This window comes from Tauraco erythrolophus, chromosome 9, assembly GCF_009769465.1.
Source record: "Tauraco erythrolophus isolate bTauEry1 chromosome 9, bTauEry1.pri, whole genome shotgun sequence".
Classification (NCBI taxonomy): domain Eukaryota; kingdom Metazoa; phylum Chordata; class Aves; order Musophagiformes; family Musophagidae; genus Tauraco; species Tauraco erythrolophus.
The window spans coordinates 38,173,892-38,193,132 of record NC_141473.1 but is presented as its reverse complement, the minus strand read 5'-3'; positions in this window follow the sequence as shown (position 1 = coordinate 38,193,132).

Genomic DNA, 19,241 nt, shown 5'->3' with positions numbered 1-19,241 from the left:
ATTTAGACTCGGCTGCTGAGTCCTTCCAGGACCGGGGTGGGGGAAGCTGACAAGCTCCAACCTGCTTTCCCATAGGCAGCTCTGGACTGCCCATTTCTACCCATCGGGAAGTTTGAGAGGCAAAATCCATGTGATAGTCACTCGGCAGAGTTTTCTCAACAGTCCCAAGGAAGGGAGCATATCCACTGCCCAGCTCCCAAATCCCTTTGGGAGGAAACCTCCCTCCCCAGCCTGCGCTACCAGGGATGAGATGCTGACCTCCCACTTGAAATCTGCATGGGAGGTGTCTGGCTGTCATTTGTTCATCTCCTCTGTTATGATCTCGTCCCCATGACAAAAGAGCAGTGAGCAGGGAAAGGTACCAGGGATGGGATTTATCTCTGGGTTCCTAAATCACGTCTCTAGACTAAACCAACCATCCCGGATCCTTCTAAAGGCAGCGGGAAGAGAGAGGTGTCTTTGGAGGATGCTACATGCTGCTTATCTTAGGCACTGCCTTGCAGCGACATTAATCTCCCTCTGATGGCGTTTATTTAACTCCATCAACTATGTGGGGAGTTTAATACCTCGCTCAGGCTTTGATGTGTAACTTGGAGGCGAATCCTGTTTTCTGATGTGTGGCTTTGCCAGTCACTGTGACAACTCCTCTGCCTGGAGAGAAAAACTCCCCCGGGTTTGTTAGAGCAGGAGAAAAAGCCGGGATGCACAGTGAATTTCAGCGCCTGTTTTCAGCCGGTTTCTGCTTCTGTCTCCGGGAGAATCTGTGAAACAGTAAAGCAGAAGAAATCAGATGTTTTATATTCTTGGTGCTGGTCATGAAAATTTCCTCAAGGGAAACGTGATCTCCCATTTCCATCTGGGCACAACCTGCCAGTGCAAATCCTCTTCTAATAAATTTAGTTAACGTGGTGTGGTTGAGAACATCTCTTCATCATTCCACTTTTTTCTTTGGACATTGGGCTGCTAATTCCCTTGGAAATGACCTGGTACCAAGCTTTATGGACAGAATCGGGATGCCGAGTCCCCCACTCTGGTCCCCAGCTGTTATGCTCCAGGTGGTCCTCACTCCACTGCCGAATGGCCATGCGGGAGTCTGGGCACAGGACCTGACGCAGCAGCTCTGAAACTTGTTGGCAGGAGAGCAGAGCAGAGAGGGTCAGCGTCACCAGGTCACCATGTCCCAGGGTCAGAGAGGCACACAGGGACCTCGCCACCCAGGTACGACGTCACTGCGGACTTTGGCAAAGGGTGGTCAACCTGCCCAGAGGTTGAACTCATGAAGATGGAAGCAGGATGGAGGCAACGGGGGCTGTTGTATTGAAGCCTGTTGACTGCAAGCCTGAACATGTAGGGTGTTTTCAGGTGCAGATTCTCATCAAATATGTCTAGTGGAAATAACGAGACCCCAATGCTCCTTACCTGGGGGAACACCAGTACCAGTGGCCAGTCTCTAAGCTTGGAGGCTACTGGACTGGGGAGGTGGCTGTGCCGCCTTAGGGATTTCCCAGCACAGATCTTGGCTGGATGAGGAGTTTCCAGCTCTTTCCGGTGTCTGATCACCTTGGGGCAGACAGGAGAGTGGAAGGGAAGATTCCCTAAGCGCTCTGGTCCTTTTCCATTTCTTGCACGTGATCTTTAGTTATGCATCTGCTCCAGACTCTTATTATTTGGGAATTTTTAGGAAAGACTTGGAAGCAAGTAGAAAAAATGTCACTGCTAAAATATGCAGATATCCTGGAGGGAGGGGGAAGTAGTAGATAATGAAGAGTACATAATGGGCCCTGGGGGTAAATCTTTGGAGGGTGACTCAGTGGAAAAGAGCAAAGGATGCAGGCTGCACCTTCAGAGCAGAGGAAGAGTCATTCTCCGGAGTCTCGACCCAGACTAAGTGGCCTCTGCTGCCAGCAGAAGGTAACGGACCTTTGCCTGTCACCAGATGCTTTTCCTAAGATGCTCGCCTCGCCATGCAGCCGGAGACAAGTGACAGCTCTGAAATCTGACAATGTCCTTCTGTGGTTCAGAGCCATTTCAGCTCAAACAGGCAGGAAAAGTTACCAGGTGGAGAAAGGGACCTGGTAGGCCTTTCTACCAAAATCAGGATTTTGCCTTTACAGCCACATGTTTCAAATGTAAAGTCCGTGCTTTCCCACAGGGTGAACATTGATGGGTTATGTGCTTATGCAGCAGCTGAGCTGCTGTCCTGCAAAGGTCACCAACAACTCTCTAAAGACCAGTGGTCAAATATCTAGGGGAGAAGCTGAACTGTCCATTCCTCATCTAACCTATTGCCCCTTTAAGCTGAACCATGCATTGTGTCTCTCTCTTAGAGGTGATTTCTATTTGGAGGAGACATGGAGATTTCCACAGAAATAATGGAGAAACATTGAAAGATGGTCTTCTACAGCCTCTTGGAGCTCCCTGGGAGTTGACAATGATGCTCTCCTCCAAAAGTATGCAGCACTCTAATAGAGCAATCATAGGTAAATACGGCCCTGCAACAGAGAGTTTCAAAACACCCATTTGGGTATGCCTGATGGGTGCTTCCTTAGTTCTTTTCTAATTCTTGTGTTTATAAACTTGTGCAGACTCTCTTCCTGCTAAAAGCTGTGCTTTAACACAGAGGGACCCCTCCCTGCAGTGTCTGTTAGATGGGAAGGCACAGGTATGGTCCATTTACTCTGGGGTCATACGGTACATACTGGCCAGAAGGACTCATAGGGCCAAGTGTGTCCAGTGTAAAGCTGAGGGTACTAATGAGCCTTAATGGCCCTAAGGAGCCTCACCTGGGGCCTCCACCCACACCCATGGGCCCAGGACCATATTTAAGCTCAGCCTCCAACTTGAAGAAGCTTTTCAACCTGTGCTGTAGCCTTGGTACCTGCTCTGTCTCTCTTGTAGCTGTTGTTCCTGGATGGATTTAAAGCTGCTTGGTGCCCTTGCTATGTTGGAGTGTGCTGATGGAGCCTTTTTTGAGGACCAGGTCTCAGGTGCTTCCAGACAGACCTTGCTGGTGAGGGCATTGCCTGTACTGGGTCATTTTAGCTGATTCCCTTCTGTAATATGCAGCTATGGATCCTCCAAGGAGCTGTTATCGTTCCCAAAATGTCTACCTCTTCCTCCTGCTCGCACAGGTCTCTGAGGTAGGTGGGATGTATCTTGTGACTCTATGCTGTGAAATAATTTTTTGTTGGGCCAGATATATTGAGCACCTGAGGTCTGACTCTGCCACCAGAGTACTTCATGTAGCTGCAATGAGATACCAGCAGCAAGACTGTGCAGTTCTATTTTTTTCCCTAAAGACAAACAGCTTAGGAGATGATATATATTCCTGCAAAGCAGCCCATTGCCTGCCCTGTGAGCAAGGGCAGGAAAGTGTCTGCCTGGTGCTGATGTTACCTGTTTAAAAAGCAAACAACAGTCAAAGAGAGGTGAAAAAACCTAAGCTCGCTCAGGCAGCAACAGTAAATATTTGGCTTTGAGAGGTTTGGAACTATTTTACTTGTGGCTCAGCCCTTTCTAAGATAGTTTGTGGAAGCTAGGTCTGGCAGCCAGAAGTGCCCTTCTCCTAGCCTGTTTTTTTTAGGTAATTCCCAGGAAAAAATCCTGGATTATGTTACCTGGGTGGTGGAAAGCAATCAATATCAGTGATGAGTTTGTTGTGAGATGTATAAAAAGAGCTGCTCATCACCAACCCTGCGGAGAGGCTTGCACATTCCTGTCCCCCCCCTCCCTTTTGCAGGGCCACTGTCTGAGCACTTTGGGCTTTATTGTGTGGAGGTTGCTAGGCTGTGTTTCTCAGGACAGCAGCAAAGCCTGCCTCCTTTTTGTCTCCCTTGTTTCTCCATCCCGCTGCCTGAAAAGAGCTGGGAAACATCCCCCCAGCTTGGCTCCTTATGAGTTGCTGGTTGCTCACTATAGCTACGTCTGGGGAGGGGCTGATAGATGGGGTCCTTGGGCAGGGGCAGAGCCTAGGCACAGCAAAGTGGTGGGAGCTGGGTTTACATCTCAATCTGAGGTCTGATAAGCTGAAGAAAAGACTTTGCTGTGTTAATGCACAATGATATTTTGTGCAATTGTGGGAAAACAGGCTGGGATCGACTTCAAGAGGTTGCCTGGCCTGTCTCCCTGTGGCCAGCTTTGCCATGATGGATGAACGTCCTCTGTCTTTGTAAAGACTCTCTGCTAATGGAGATTTCTCAGTTTCTATAGTGAATTTATCCCAGAGCTTTAATGCTATAAAGATGTCTCATCTTGCTGCAACTTTACCTTATTACTACAAACTCTAGCTCCAGCTGACATGGGAAGTTGTTTCTTTTCTTCTTTGCAAGAGGAATTTGAAGGTATTTTGGCTGTAACCCTATTTCCTTCTTTTCTCGTCTCAGAGGTCCGTTTTCCAGCTCCCTGCTCTTTCCCTATAAACCTTTGGTAACCAGTTGAACTGGGTCAGGTTCTCCTGTTAAGGCTCTGGTGTAGGCTTTTCTACCTTCTGGGAGCTGTGGATGAAGGTCTGGCTTTGAGGAGCCCATCCTTCTCCCTTTGCTCAAGCAACCAACCTTGCGATTATCTTAATCTCCCTCTGCTGCTTTTGTTTTGGATTTTGGCACTGCTGAGGGCTTCCTCAGACTAGTGCAAAGCGCTCGCTGGAATGAAAAATATCCAGGAAACTTTTCCTTTTTTTAAGTTTATAACGCTTTCTCCAAGTCCTTGAGACGTGACCACGTTTCTTAAAAACCAGCAGTGCAAATGCACCCCTGCTCCCGCGCCCCATCTTCTCTCTGCATGGTTCATTAGTTTGTAATCTCAACAATTGCCAGGGAAACCTTTCTAATCTTGTCAATTGGCAACGCGACTGCTTTTTAATTTAGTTTGAAAATAGGTTTTCAAGTCAGGCTATGCCTATGCTATTGATTTGAATTCTTGATTTAGTAAGCTGCTGCTTAGCAAGATCTTTGCTACGCTTTTTTAATGCCTCTCTCCAAGGGTCAAAGAATAACATTTACAGGGAGAGGAGAAGTGTTGCCCAGTGGTTGTTTATAAAGGTAGTGTATTAAGCCAGGTTTCTTTAAAAGCCAATTTGTGTAACTTGCATTCAGTGAAATTAAGGCACTTGGATTACTATGGAAAATGGTCCATTTAGGATAGATCCACACTGTAAAGCATCGATGGCCTATGTGTTCTTTGATCAATGTAGGGCCAGTCCCCTCATGAAAGCCCATCTGGTCTGAGTTAAGCCCAGCAACACAGAGGAAAAGGCACAGGTTGAGCTTGGCATTACACGTGAAATCCCACTGATGTGCCTGAAGCACGGTCCTCTCCAGCAGCTTTTCTGGTAGATAAATTAAAAAAGAGCTGATAGCTAATACTCAGCACTTCAGGCTCTAGCCACGTAACTGCAGAAGGGACGAGCTCCCTTATTGCAGCTTGGTTGGTGGAGTATTACCAGCCTGCAGCCAGATCACCTCTGGTTCTGGTTAAATTCAATGTGAACAAAAAGATTTTTAGAGATGTTCCAAGTGGAAAGAATTTAAGAGAACAGAAATAGATTGCTGTATCACTGGCACAGGACTTGATATTTTACTGTTCCTCTTTCTTTTTTTTGAACTTAAATATATACACATTAACTTTTTACCGTAGTGTTTTGGGAGAAACACTACAGAAAGCCCTCACAATCCTGCTGCTGCTTCCTCTGTTCGATTTTTGGTGGCTAGTTTTCTTCATTCACAGGCTTTATTCTGGTAATCAGATGGCTTCCTGAGCTGAGGTCCCTTAAAGCGAACAAGCTTTCAGAAAGCCAAGAGCCTTGTTCTGCCTGAGAGAAATTGCGCTCTTTTTTTTTTTTGATGACACAGTGATATGTTTTAGAAAATCTTTAGAATGTTCTGCACCATTCCAGCTCTGGTGCTCACTTCTCACTCTGATTAATGCCAGGGGAACGGATTGCTCTTGAGTGAGAGCTGCCAGGAGCCCCTCTGCTTGATAGATGCCTTCCTGCAAATGGTGGGAGTCATTTCATAGCATCTCATCCCTGAGACCTAACAAGGAGATGCTGACACCGGGCTTGCAGAAATTGGGAGTATCCAGAGGACATGAAAAGCCTCATGTCAGTGCACACTCAAGTCCTACTTGGCCGTTAATTTTAAAGGTACGTGGTACCATCAGCAATGTCTTTGTTTACATGCTGGGTCGTAACTACTAGATTACTTTGCTGAGCATCCCGATGTCGAAAGCAAAATATTCTATTTATTGGTGTAATACAAGAGCAGGCTCTGTTAACAAACACCAAAGCGTCCAGAGATGCCAACTCTGGGATCATATTCCAGTCGCTTTTAATCTCTGCTGCAACCAAAAGCATCACTGTTTTGCGTAGTGAGGACAGTGACTAAAGCCATGGGTGGTCCCAGGGGGTCTCCCTCTTTAGCTGATATTCCTCAGACATAAGGAAAGCATGGAGCCTTTCCTGCCTCAGACATGTGTGTCTTGTTACTCATCAAACCGCTGCTGTGCTCTGGTGTCGGATGTGGCTCTGAGAAAGCCAGAACTTGCTTAGAATTAAAATGATGCTTGACAGGCCTCAAGTGCAGCCGAAGAATCTCCGGTTTCTCTTGTTGGAAGAGATATGTGAGGCATTAGGCCAACACTCGCTGCATTTTATTTACATTTTTACAATTAAACGAGGGGTTGATAAGATTGACAAGGAAGATAGGACTTAGGAGCTTGTTAGACAGCAGCCTCTAAACTCTCTGGGTGATTTAAAGAACAGTAGGGTATGAAGACTGTTTTCCAGTGTGAGATTAGAGGAATCAATAACATGCTCACTGACATAAAAATCACTTCTTAAAAGCAATTTATCGTTCATTTAAATTCAGGAGCTATAGTGTTTGACAAAGCTCCCATGGAATGATGGAGAATATTCCTGTCTGATTTCTCTTTCTCTTGTTGTGTGAGCAAGAGCAATCAATCATGTTTAAGGAAGTGTTTTTTTCCTCTGTGATCCCCTGTAGTTTAGGGGGGGAAACAGTATCCAGAGGCATTAATTATTTAATCCACGTTGCCTTCTTCCTCTACGTGTGAGGTCTGGGTGTTGTGCTGGAGAGTGAGGCTGATAGAATTTCTGGGCTGTATATTGGGACTTGGAGCTTCAGAGCTTGATTATTGTTATTATTTATTTTTTTTTAAAAAGAGGTTAACACTGGCGACTCAGCTCCCTCTATAGTCAAAAAAGGGAGAGACACTTTCCTTCAGGGGCCTTTCAATCCAGATTATGCTCCTAATACATATGATATGCTCCCTACACCTACTATGGTGGGACAAGAGGTGCAAAAGCATTTGCAAATGAATAATCAGAATGAAAACACTGCTCTGTGTTAAAAGACAACAGGCCTTGAAATGCTTTTGTATCACGCTGGAAATCTGGCAAAAAAACGGAGGTGTTTACCGTGTTAGGCACTCTTGCCTAGAGGCTGCTGGAGGTGGGATGAAGTTACTGCAGAGGAACTGCAGTAGGTGATTTTTCAATCAGGAGCCTGTGTGGATTTGTTGCAGTCATGAGGTTGTGGTTTACCAGGTGAGAGGAACTCCTTAAAGGATTGCAGAGGGATGTGGAGATGGCATTTTAGGTTTGCATCCCCAGCTGCTGAGCACACATGGGTTTAGAGTCTCCAGATGCCTCTTAGAAGAGCTGTAATGCCATGACGTGGGCAGCAGTTCCTCCTCTGTTGCTTTGGGGGCTTAATTAAAATGTTCTGGTTGAGTTGGGTCACCTCTGAGCTGCTCCATTGTGAGCAGGAGAGGAAGGGACACCTCTGAAGGCAACACAGCCCATTCGTGGTCAGGAAGATCCTGCTGCTGAATCTTCTCCATCAGCTGCAGATAATGCTGCTCCTATCCCAGGTGCTTCAGTGAAGTGGGATAAATCCAGGCTGTGTTTTCTGCCACGCAGATAGCGAGGAGCAATTGTACAATCTTCTCAAGCTAATTCCCTCCGTGGGGCTGTTGAGAGTAGTTTGCTGTCATTAGACTTTGGAAGGGGACCACGAGTGCTATTACATGTCCACGCACCAAATATAGTGGTTGCAGCTGTGGCTGTGTTATAGGAACAGGTCCCTCATGGTGCTGGGAGATAATAAACTGACATGCAAGAGCACGTGCAGATGATGACAGAATATGGTTGTCCAAGATGGGACTTACTGTTACGAACACACGGGGCTGTTAGCTGCTTCCCAGGTACCCGTCTTGCCATCAGCCTTCTGGGGGTTTCACCGTGCTGAGCTGTGTGATGTGGGATAGTCAGTGTTTTATTTCCCTGCTACCAAATACGTTTGGTGCCAGCGTGTGAGAGCAAAGGAAAAAATATGGGAATTCTTTGGCACATACATGACATTTGAGAGAATTTTGGCCCTGTTTGGTAAAAAAAGCGTGGCTTTTAATTTCTGCTCGTTTGCCTTGCAAAATGGTGGAGCTTCTGTGTTGAAGGGAGAGGTTATCGCTTTCTTCTCCCTTGCCTTCCGAGCGAAGCTAGAAAGTCTTTTGCTGGCAAGAACCTCTGAAGAAATCAGTGGGAATCCAATTGCAACACTGAAAGAGCAAGTTGAAATTGCAAACATTACTACAGCCACTCTGAAGCTGGGACCACGAGAAGCTTGTTGCAGTGATCCAACTCCAGTTGGAAAGGTGCCTCTGGCAGGGAGCAGTGCCTCTACCTAATCCTTGGCAAGCAGGATTTTCTCTTAATTCGGACAGCTGGGAAGCTGTTAGAGACTGCCTCAATTGTCTGGTAACAGCCTGCATTGCTTTCCAGCCAGGACAGAGCTTATTCTGCCAGTGGAGCAGTAAGAAGTTTGTATCCAAGTATTTTAATATTCATGGAATTGCTCCAAACTGGGCAGGGTCCTGGTGCTCGGGGTGGTGAAACACTGTCAAAGTGCTTGTGCAAGCACCAACGGTTAAAAGACAGCTGAAAGTGTGAGGATGTCATCCAAACCTTGTCTGATGCGCCTTCGCATGTAGCCTGTGCTATGCAATTAAACCAGAGTGTGATATGGTGATTCCCTAAGCTGTTTTAAGGGCATAGAACTGGAAAGCACCTCGCAGACGACTTAATCCAGACCTTTGAACTCTTGCAGCTGTAGAATAAAGTCCAGAATCAAACCCTGAGGTCTGCCAGCTGCTGGGTGCCCATAACCAGCTCCACACCACTTCCAGCAGTGAGCCATGGGAGGAGAACAGGAGATTTGTTAGGTGAAGTTCCCAGGTGACTTTTTGGTTCTGTGGATGTTTCAGGCCCCGTTGCTGCCTTGGAAGGATGACGCTAATAAAGTAGATATGCAAGCAACCTCCCTGCTTTTGGTGAGGACTTGTTCGGCTTCCTGCACCCAGAGCATCCTCAATAGAGAGGGCAGCAATGTGGTACCGAAAGGCATCTGGGAATGCCTTCTAGCAGTGATATGATCTTTATATTTTGTTTTGGTACCTCTCGGTGCATGTCTAGAGGCTTTCTTGGGGCAGTAGAGATGGGACTTGATGTAAAATCACATGCACAAGGAAGACAGTGCTTACACTGATGCTGTTTGGTTCATCTTGTCCTTTTATGTCCTTTATGGTCTTTAATAAATCCAGTGCCTTTGGAAAGAAACGTGTGTCTTGAGCAGGGCAGTTGTCAGACGGATAGAGATCAGAGGGATGCGAATGCAGATGTGGAACCAGGACAGGAATAAGGGCAGAGTCCCAGAGCAATAGTGGTAACAGCCTGTGGAGGATCAGAGGGTGGCCCTAGGACGTGTCTGGAGTGCTGCCATGAGGTGTCACCTCCCAGTCGACCCCTAAACACCTCCTCTGAGTGCTAACTGGGACAGGAGGGTGCTCAGTGTCCTTGGAGCAGAACAGTCCCCTGGAAAGGAAAGCCTAAAGTGTTCTTGCCAGAAATGTTGTCAGAAACCTCTGGTTTGGGACCGCTAGAGTCAGCACTTGCAAGAAACCCTCAGGCTGGCCAAATGTAGATGTTGCAATCTGCTACTCAGCATTTTGGATTATTCAAGGAGCTGAATGTTTCCTGTTTTCAGCTTGTGGTAGATGGTGTCTAATACTAACCGCTTTGTACTTAAATGCTATCGCATTTTATCTTTTTTTTTTGAAAGGCAACAAAAATTTCTTTTGTGAAACTACATGTAGGGCCGTGAAGCTGGAAGGAAAGGGGGGAAAAAAATAATCTGCTGTAACTGTTTTTCTTCTAGAGAACTGCTCTTTGACTGATTTGTCATTTCCCAATCTTGCACTGCAGTCATTAAGCTAAGTAATTTCCTAAGTTTCTAGGGGGAGAATGTTGAAAATTTATTACACTGCGGTCTTTAACTTCTGTAGACTTTATATAAAACCAGAGTTTTGAATTTCTTAATATTAACTCAAAATGTATAACATAAATATATATTTCCAAGTCTTCATATTTCAGCACTTTGAGTAGTTTCTTTCTGAACAACTTAGAAACAAGAAAAGAAATGGAATTCTTTTTCATTCCACCAATTCCAGGGTAATTTTCTATAAAAAGAAAACTTATGCTGTCTGCCAAATAGGAATACCGTACAGTTGTTTCAGGAACTGAGCCCATATGTGCACAATATAAAATTGCATCAATGAAGATTAAAGGAGAGAACTTTGCTAGAGTAGAAAATAGCTACCGTTCTTGATCTGTTTAGTTATAAATCAAACAAATCAACTGGAAAATTCTAGGTTTACCAGATATAATGTGGGTTTTTTATGTAAACCCATATTAGGCTTTCATGTGAGGACCCTTTGAGCTCATTTATTTTTATATTGCTTTTTAAAATTCTGTTTGTCCGATTGATATGAGTTATCTTCTAGTCCTCATCCCTCAAAGGTGTATGCATGTGTTTAATTTTATGCATTGTAAATTTTGATTAAGTTTGGGCTGTACTTTGAGTTGAAGCTCAAAGCATCGGCTCAAGACCAGTCTTGCCTCTGTGGATCTTCAGGGTAAGCTGGGGGAAGAAGGCTCCTGTTGACGAAGGTCTAAGTGACCATGTTTTCATGGAGTGGTCAGGCAGGATGTACTGTACCTGGCTCAGCCTCTGCAACACATCGCACCCATGTGTGCAAACCCAAACCTTACAAGGGCACTCAGGCAGCTTTCCCTGAGGTGATCTGGGATTGTAAACAGCCTAAATCTGGGCTGTCCTCATATCAACACCTTGTAGCTGAGTTACAAGTGTCCTCAGAGCACACCATGCTGAAATACACCACACAGTCTTTGCAAAATCAGGATTATGCTTGTTTGTAAAAGCTGATCAACAGGCGAATGAACTGGGATCCACTTGGCCGATCTCTATGGGCTCGCACATGCTGTGGCCATCTGCCCGATGTGAGCCATGGAGCGGTGGAAGGGAAAGGGAGGGGAGGAAAATGTTCCTCTTTACCATCAAATCTCTCTGGTCCTCTGCTCCCCCAAGACTTGTACAGACCCACACTAACAAAACAGACTAAATGACAAGAGAAGTGTGATTTGGGCTGGCTGTGTTAACATCATGGATGTTTGGATGGAAATATGGGTCTTCATCCTCACAAACCACTTGTGGGGAACACTAAATTTTCCTTAGTTTTGCTGTGTCTGTTTTCTGTTCCTGAGTAGCAGCCAGATTCTTTTCTTGAAATAATTCAATATTTTGTATCACCAGGTTCTTGACATTACCTGCTTAGCTGATGAATTACTTAGACTGCATCTGCTCTGTGCTAGTTGTGGACACTTTTGTGGCTGTTCAGTGTGATATTGCCCCTATTCTTTGATTAGGGAGGGGAAAGGACAGGGAAGCCAGTAAGGATATCTCCTCTTTGGGCCTTTTGCATCCTCCAAATAAGCAAGTGAAACCTGCCAGTGGCCTGTTTCTGTCCCAGCTGAAGCCTCAGCTAAAAGGACATTAGCAGGCAACACATGTGACTTTAATTTAATTGACCCTGCTTTTATACTTCAGAAGCACATTGCCTTGAAATCAAACAAAGCAGCAGCTCCACAGCAGCTGCGAACTTCAGATCCTCACACAAACTTCTTTATGACCCCTTCTGGCAGGACTGGGTCCCGGAGCTGTGTGGGCTCCTCAGTTGCATGCTCTGGATTCCTGGCTGTGCAGCACAGAGGGCTTAGCCAGTGGAGTGGAGGAACTCTTGGAGGTCCAGATCTGCTGACTTGACAGCTACTTGGTGCTACCAGCTCCCCAGCACTGCATATTGCAGTCTTCAATCAATCAGCAGGGAATGCATGGAAAAGGATGTGAGTCTGGGGTGAGACACAACGTGTTTGTTGTGATCTATTCTAGGAAGCCCATGTGTTTCTCGTTTCCATCTCCTACAAGCCATGGCTGGCTGGAGCAGAGATGGTAATTCCTGCCTGTTGCTGAAGTGGGGAGCAGTGTTTCTTGTAGGAGCACAGGCTTTTTGCACCTTCCTTTATGTCTGTGCCTTGCGGCTGGAGGTTTGCTAATGGCTTTACCTATCGATTCGTTTCTTAATGTGGTGTTGGTGATACGCTTAGGTAGGCGGCATCAAACGGTTTGAGATGGCAAATATGAGTGATTGTAAATCCTATGGAATTACAGAAAGTAATTCAGTCTCTAAAAGAAGCCACCTGATCGGATGTAGATCAAGAACTGTAAAGCTACACCAAATCCCGTTACTTCTCCTGTCTTTTAAAGGTTAGCCCATACCTTCTCTTCAGGACTGCCAGACCTAAGCAAAATGAGGTCGAACAGGTGGAGCTGTTATTACCTTGAACTACATCCAGAATGCAACATCCCTTTAAAATCATCACCAAAACTATTTAAATCTGCACTGTCCTCTCTGCCTTCTGTGGGTGTCTCCCAACACATGTTGAAGCCAGGGTGCTGCTGACACCCGAACTGAGAGGTTCTTGCTTGCGCTGCTCCATTGCAGCTTCTTTTGCTCCTCCCGGCCAACTGATTGCTGCTCGCTTGCAGGAGTGAGCCAGCAGAGCCGAGGCTGAGGGAAGAAAGAGGGATTTGTTCCATTCAGAAAGTTGTTATAATCCCCTCTTCTCATTACTTTGTGGAAAGAGGAAAAAGCACTCTTTTTTTTTTTTTTTTTAATACTTGACTGCTTTCAGACTTGACTTTTGCATCAGCCCTTCAACCGATTAGTCCTGCTGGAATGGTCTCAATGACATTTCCCCCCCCCCCCCAAATATGTAACCTGTAATACACACAGCGTAACGCTAACAGCCCCGCTGGCAGAGAGGGTCTTGGAGCATTGTAAAACCAGGACTCATTTAGGTTTTTTTTCCTCTCTCCGGCCCCTTTTCCAAGCCAGCCTTTAAAGGAGGAGCGTGCGAGAGCTCTGTTTTAGCATGGGCAATGCTGGCAGGTGTCTTGGTTGGCAGAGTGGAGGTGTCCAGATCGCAGCTCTGTGGGAGAGGTCCTCTTGGTGTTCCTAGGAGACTGCAAGTGCTAAGAGTGGTCATCTTCCAGCAAAGCTATCCTCTCGGCCTTATTCTGCACCGGACTCTAGGTCAGCTCAGGCCACGCAAGCAGCCTGGCTGTCCTGTTCCTCAGCCCCAGGCTCCCCTTCCCAGCCCTTCTTGGGGCCAGCAGCAGCAGAGATGGATGGAGGGCAGGGCCAGGAGCTCAGGCGATGGCCAACTGCTCCTGGGAAAGGCAACTCCCTTCTCTGTAAGAGAGCAGCCACTTTGGCAAAGCCACACCATTAGTTCTGCCACCTGCAAGGAGAAGCCAAGATACTTTCATTATTTTTTTTCATCTTATTAGGGGCAAAAGCCATTTCTGCCTGGACTGTGGAGGAGTTGAGGTGTGTGACGGACCAGAGAAAAATGGAAACCCTGGTTTAAATGAATATGGAAAACTTAATCTCCTGGGAGAAAATCTCTTGGTTTCAAGATAGAATCTTTAACTCAGATGTGAAGCTGTGAAGAAGCTGTGGTCTCTTGTTACAACGTCCTTTGGAGAAGGCTGTTGCAGAACCTCAGTGCTCTTATGGCTACAAACCCTCTTTGCAGTTCTCAGCCTAAACAGGTTCAGGGCCAACCTGCATCTGTTCTCATGCCACCGTTGTCCTCTCACTCAAATAGTTCCTGGTGTCTCTTCCTCCTCCACCCACATGTTTATAATGAGATACAGTATTCCCTTCTACTTGTGTTTTTAACCATATTAAAAAAAACCAAGCTCTGTTTCCTGGCATTATATGGTGTGTGTAAAGGCTAGCAAGGCTTGCAATGATGTATCCCAAGAGGCTTTTTCTTTTTCCAGGGTTGAAGGAACAAATAAGATTACCTCTCACCCTCTTGAGAGCAAGATGTTACTTAGACATAAATGTTTTTTTAAGGATATTTTCCAAATAGCAATGTTTTTTTGGAAGTCTGGGGGCTTCATTGCTTGTTGCAGAGGTCGTTTCAATCAGAAAACACAGCTCTTTGGGGGTTGTCTCAAATAGATGCTTTCTTGGCTGGCAAGCACATGGGAAGACGACCTACTTTGTGAGACTGATAGTGGGTTAGTAACAGATCTGTTTGTTCCCTTTTCTGCTAAAAAAGAACATCTGATATCTGGGAACGCTTCTAAAAACAATCCCACGAGGGCAGTTTTCTTGAGATAAAAGTACTGTCTGGTGACTTATGTAAGATGCCATCTTCTGTGAGGAGACAGCTTGGATGGCATGGTGACAGCTGACGAAAACAGTTACCACTTGTAACACAGCGCAGAGTTAAATATTTGTGCTGACTACAAATGCCAAGAGCTGATACTTGCACACCCATTCCAAAACATTGTTTTAAAAAAAAAAAAAGCAATGGGAGGTTAAGTGCAAACATTTGAAAAGCCACACCTGAATCTGAGCAAGAGAATGTCCAGATTTATACATTTTTAAAACCGAGATATGTTCTGGAGTGACTCACTAGAAATTTTCAGATTTAGTTTTAATGAACCTGATGCCTTAATGGGTTTAGGAGCTTGCAACTAAAGGTGCATCTCAAACACTCTACTGCGGATACAAGGGGCATCAAATAACCACTGGCTTCAGTTCAACTCTGGCAAAGACACCAATGATTATTTAATAACTGGTTTGAGTGTGGGCTTCAGACTTTGCTCTCTGAGAGCTCCTCCGTAGGCCCAGGTGAAGATGGACACTTGCTCCTGCTGCCATCTCCAAGGAGAGGTGATGCACCAGGCCTGTGGCAGAGGCAGCACCCTGTGACGCATTGAATTGCATTTGTTCCATGGATTAATTTTTGGGCTGGAAACAAGCCAAACGCTACTGTGGTATTTGTCCAGTTCATACGACTTACTGGCAACCAGAGCATCCACTTGTGTGTTTGCCCTCAAAACACAACCCTACCTGTATGGATATGCATCCAGCTGCTATGAATTTGTAATTATGTAATTAATTAAGGTTTAGGCCCTTCCTACAAAAGGTGGGCCATTTCCTCCTGGCTGTGGGAGATGCAACAACCTGCTGTGGTGCCACAGCCTATGTTGGTGAGCAACATACCTGAAGCTAGGCTGCTCTGCTGTCACTGCACAAGCAACTGCTTAATTGAAACATTTCCCTTTCTTTTTGCCGTTGCCCATCTTTCCCTCTTTCCAGGTTGCTTTTGGTTTCCCAGAGGCAACCTTCCACCTCCGTGCTGCCGCCTCACCCTTGGGATACGGTTCTGTGGAGCTGTGAAACATCGCGTGGCTGCCTCCCTTTTTTGCAAACTGGGTGCTGCTTAACTGGAAGCATCCTCTGAGGAGCGACTAAGGGCTCTGCGTTTGTCTAGTTTGGAGAAAAGGAGGTTGAGGGGTGACCTCAGCAGCTTCCCGAGGAGGGGAAGTGGAGAAGGGAGGTGCTGAGCTCTTCTCCCTGGGATCTGGTGGTAGGACATGATCATAGATCATCCTCGTGATGCGTGGGAATGGCTCAAGGATGCATCAGGGGATGTTCAGCCTTGACATCAGGGAATATTTCCTACACTGAGAGGGTGGTCAAATCCCGGGACAGGCTGACTAGGGAGATGGTTGATGGCCCATGCCTGTCAGTGTTTAAGGGACATTTGGACAACATTCTTTGCACAGAACAAAAAAAAAAAAAAACTTCTGGAAAAAAAAAAAAAAACGCAGGAACGCCGCGCACCGAAAAAAAAAAAAAAACAAAACAGGGATACGAGCGTAAAAACGAGGATGACGAGCCGCTGGATGCGGCGGGAACGCCAGGGGACGCTGTGGTGAGGGGGCGGCGACGGGGCGGCGCCGCGCCGGGACCTTGTGAAGAAGAAGAGGAGGAGGAGGAGGAGGAAGCAGCAGCGGCGATGGTGAGTGTGGGGTGGTGGGGTCGCTGACTCGGGGGGGTGTATGGAGGGCGGGGGGGTGGGGTGAAGATAAGGGTGTCCCGGCGCGGCCTGCGCTGTCCCGGCCCTGAGGCGGTAAGGCCGGGGCCTTGTCCGGTGAGGGGGGATTTTGGGCCGGGGGCTCTCGGTCGCCTCGTAGGGGCTTCTTGGCCGAGCTCGGCCGCCGGCGAGGGTCGGGGGAGGAGGGGGGGGTCCGGCGGGAGGGGGCCTGGCCCCCTCCCGCCGGACCCCCCCCTCCTCCCCCGACCCTCGCCGGCGGCCGGGCGAGGCCCATGCTGTTCCCCTAAACGCCACTTTTCCAGGCCTGCTATCCATGCAACACCTTCCTTGCCTCCCATAAATGTCCATTTTCAGGGCCAGGAGGGTTAAACCCGGTATTTTCTACTGGGTCCGTGAGTTTATTTCAGCGAGGCGCCGGTCGAAGTTGTGTTTTCCGCTCGCTCTGCGTTTCGGCAAAGGGTGCCGGAGCTTTGCTAGCGGAGACCCTGTTGACTAATTTTTTTGTTGTTGTTTGGTTTTGGTTAGAAGTAGGAGAGAAGCAGGCTCTTCGGTTGTAACCAGGATTGCTTCAAATGTAGTCAGCTCCGGCGATCAATGGTATGGCATACGTTTTCCCAAGTCCTCAAGCCTGGAAGGGATGCCATCTTTTTTTTTTTATTCCTGCCAGGAAGGTACCTGAAATCATAGCTACTACCAGAATTAATGAAAGAGCATCATCTCTGGCCGGCTGCCTTTTCCCACTCGGTCACGGGGAGCGGCTGTCAGTGCCCAAAACACTCAAGTGCCGCTTCCTCTTCCCACTGGCACGGAGCTGTGCCCGGCCAGTGTGTCACCACTCCGTGCAGGGCACAAAGGCAGGGCCCATGGCATGCCTGGTGTCAGCATGCATGGCCTTGGACGACATCGAGAGCTCGCACGGCTCGTGTTTCGGTTGCTTTCGGCTGCCAAAAGTTAGGTCTTTTGGAACTGGGTAAATACTGCGCACCTTGTGCGCGGTGTGGTCTAGACTGGCCTGGGGTTGCTGGAAGCGTGCTGTGTGGCCAGGCTGTTCTCGCCTTAGTCTCTCTGTGCCAAGGCTTTGCGGGGAAAACGACTGCTTGCTGTGTCTGGAAAACCTGTGCGGGTTTGCTGTTTTATTCGTTAGACTAAACAGTGGCTATTGCACAGGGCTCCTGGGTTCTGGAGAGCTGATGAAGTTGGCTGTATACTCAGGGGCTGAAGCTTTCTCTGGAGAAATGGAGACGCGCGGCATTTTTCCTAAATTGTGATTTTCATCTGTGATCTTTCCCACGACCTTAGCAGAAGAGATTGAGAGGCACTGGAAATTTTCTTTCCTAGATGAAGAAAAATCTTGCTTCTCCCACGTACTTCGCGCTTCCAGCCTACTAAGAGTTTTCCACCCTCTTACTCCCCTTAAAAGTCATAGATGAATTGCTAACTTGAGCAGGGGAGGGTCTGCTGAGAATGACGCCTTGCTCTGTGCCTTTGATTTCTCCAGCACGTTTCCACTGATTTGTGGTGTTAAGATAAACCGAATCACTGCATTTATTGCGTGCGCGTGGTTTGACTGGTGTGGCGGTGATCAAAACCTTGCTGTGACTGTCTTGGCAAAAGGGATTCGGTAGAGCACCTTTCTGTGAGTAAGGATTTTGAGGTGCTTCTCGTCTCTTCTGCCAAACACGCAGTTCTGGCAGTAAAAAAGCGTAGGTTCAATGTGATCTCCTCTTGCACCAGCTGTCTCCCTCCGCAGACCCCAGTGTGCAGTGAGGGTTGTCTCAAAAGGCCAGATCTGTTCGCAGTCTTTGGGTTTTGGAAACGGCATGCTTAGTTTTCGACCTAGAACTATTGCTCTCATTCCCTGCATCCCAGACGGTCGAAGACATCCCCTTTCAAGTACCAGCAGGCCTTCCTTCTGGAGTATTTAGCACTGAAATCTCTTTGTGTACTGGCTAAACGGCTACGGCCCTTTACTGCTTTGTGTAGTGATAAAACACACTTTGAAGGGTGTTTTAGTACTGTCCTTAGAGCGGGATGTGTAACTGAGATTTGGGTTCTGTCGGTGGATGTTGTAGTAGCAGGTGTGTTGGTCTCTTTGCAGCAGGCTGTGATAACTGCGATACGATTTCTTAATTTTTTTTTTTTTTTTCCAGGAAAGATCTGTGTTTCCTAGAAATTTGCAGGTTAAAGTCACTTGGAAGCCCTTGTGTTGTGAACGTTTTGGTTTCCTTTGCCCCTCGTAGCTGATGGAGATCCATCTGTGCCACGTATTGGGAAGGGCCTGTGACTCAGTGTCACAGGGGCCGAAAGACTTTGCTCGTTGGTGTTGATAAGACAGTCTTTGAGGATCCTGTGCTGTGGTCAAAGTTGCCCAAGAACAAGGCCCTTAACGTATAATAGCAGCATTCAGTTTGTGCTGATACTAAGGGTTTTGCCAGGCTTGCATAACCCTGGTAGGAAGCCGTGCCAGGTCTTGGTGCTGCCTTTGTTCGCGGATGCCCGTTCCCAGAACAATTGCCATGCTATCGACCGCTCTCAGACAGTTCCCACCAAGACTGTCTCTTAGTGCCGCGTGTACCTCTGCCTGGCACTGAGCTACTGGCAAAATGTTTAAAATAAATACCTGTTTTGTTCTCCAGAAGGCATGCAGCAAGGACTGCGTGATCTGCATCTGAGAGGATGCCGAGTGGAGGAACGAGCGAATGTGTCCAGATGAGTCCCAACACACAGGGAACAGAGAGCTTCTTTTATCCTAATTATTGAGGATGCTGAGAGGGGATGTCTCCTTGCAGAAACTGCACCTTCTTGGAGCTGGTGACCCACAAGGAGATCCGTAATGGGTTCACGTAGGGCATCTATTGAGTGTATCCTGTCTTACGAGATTTGAGAT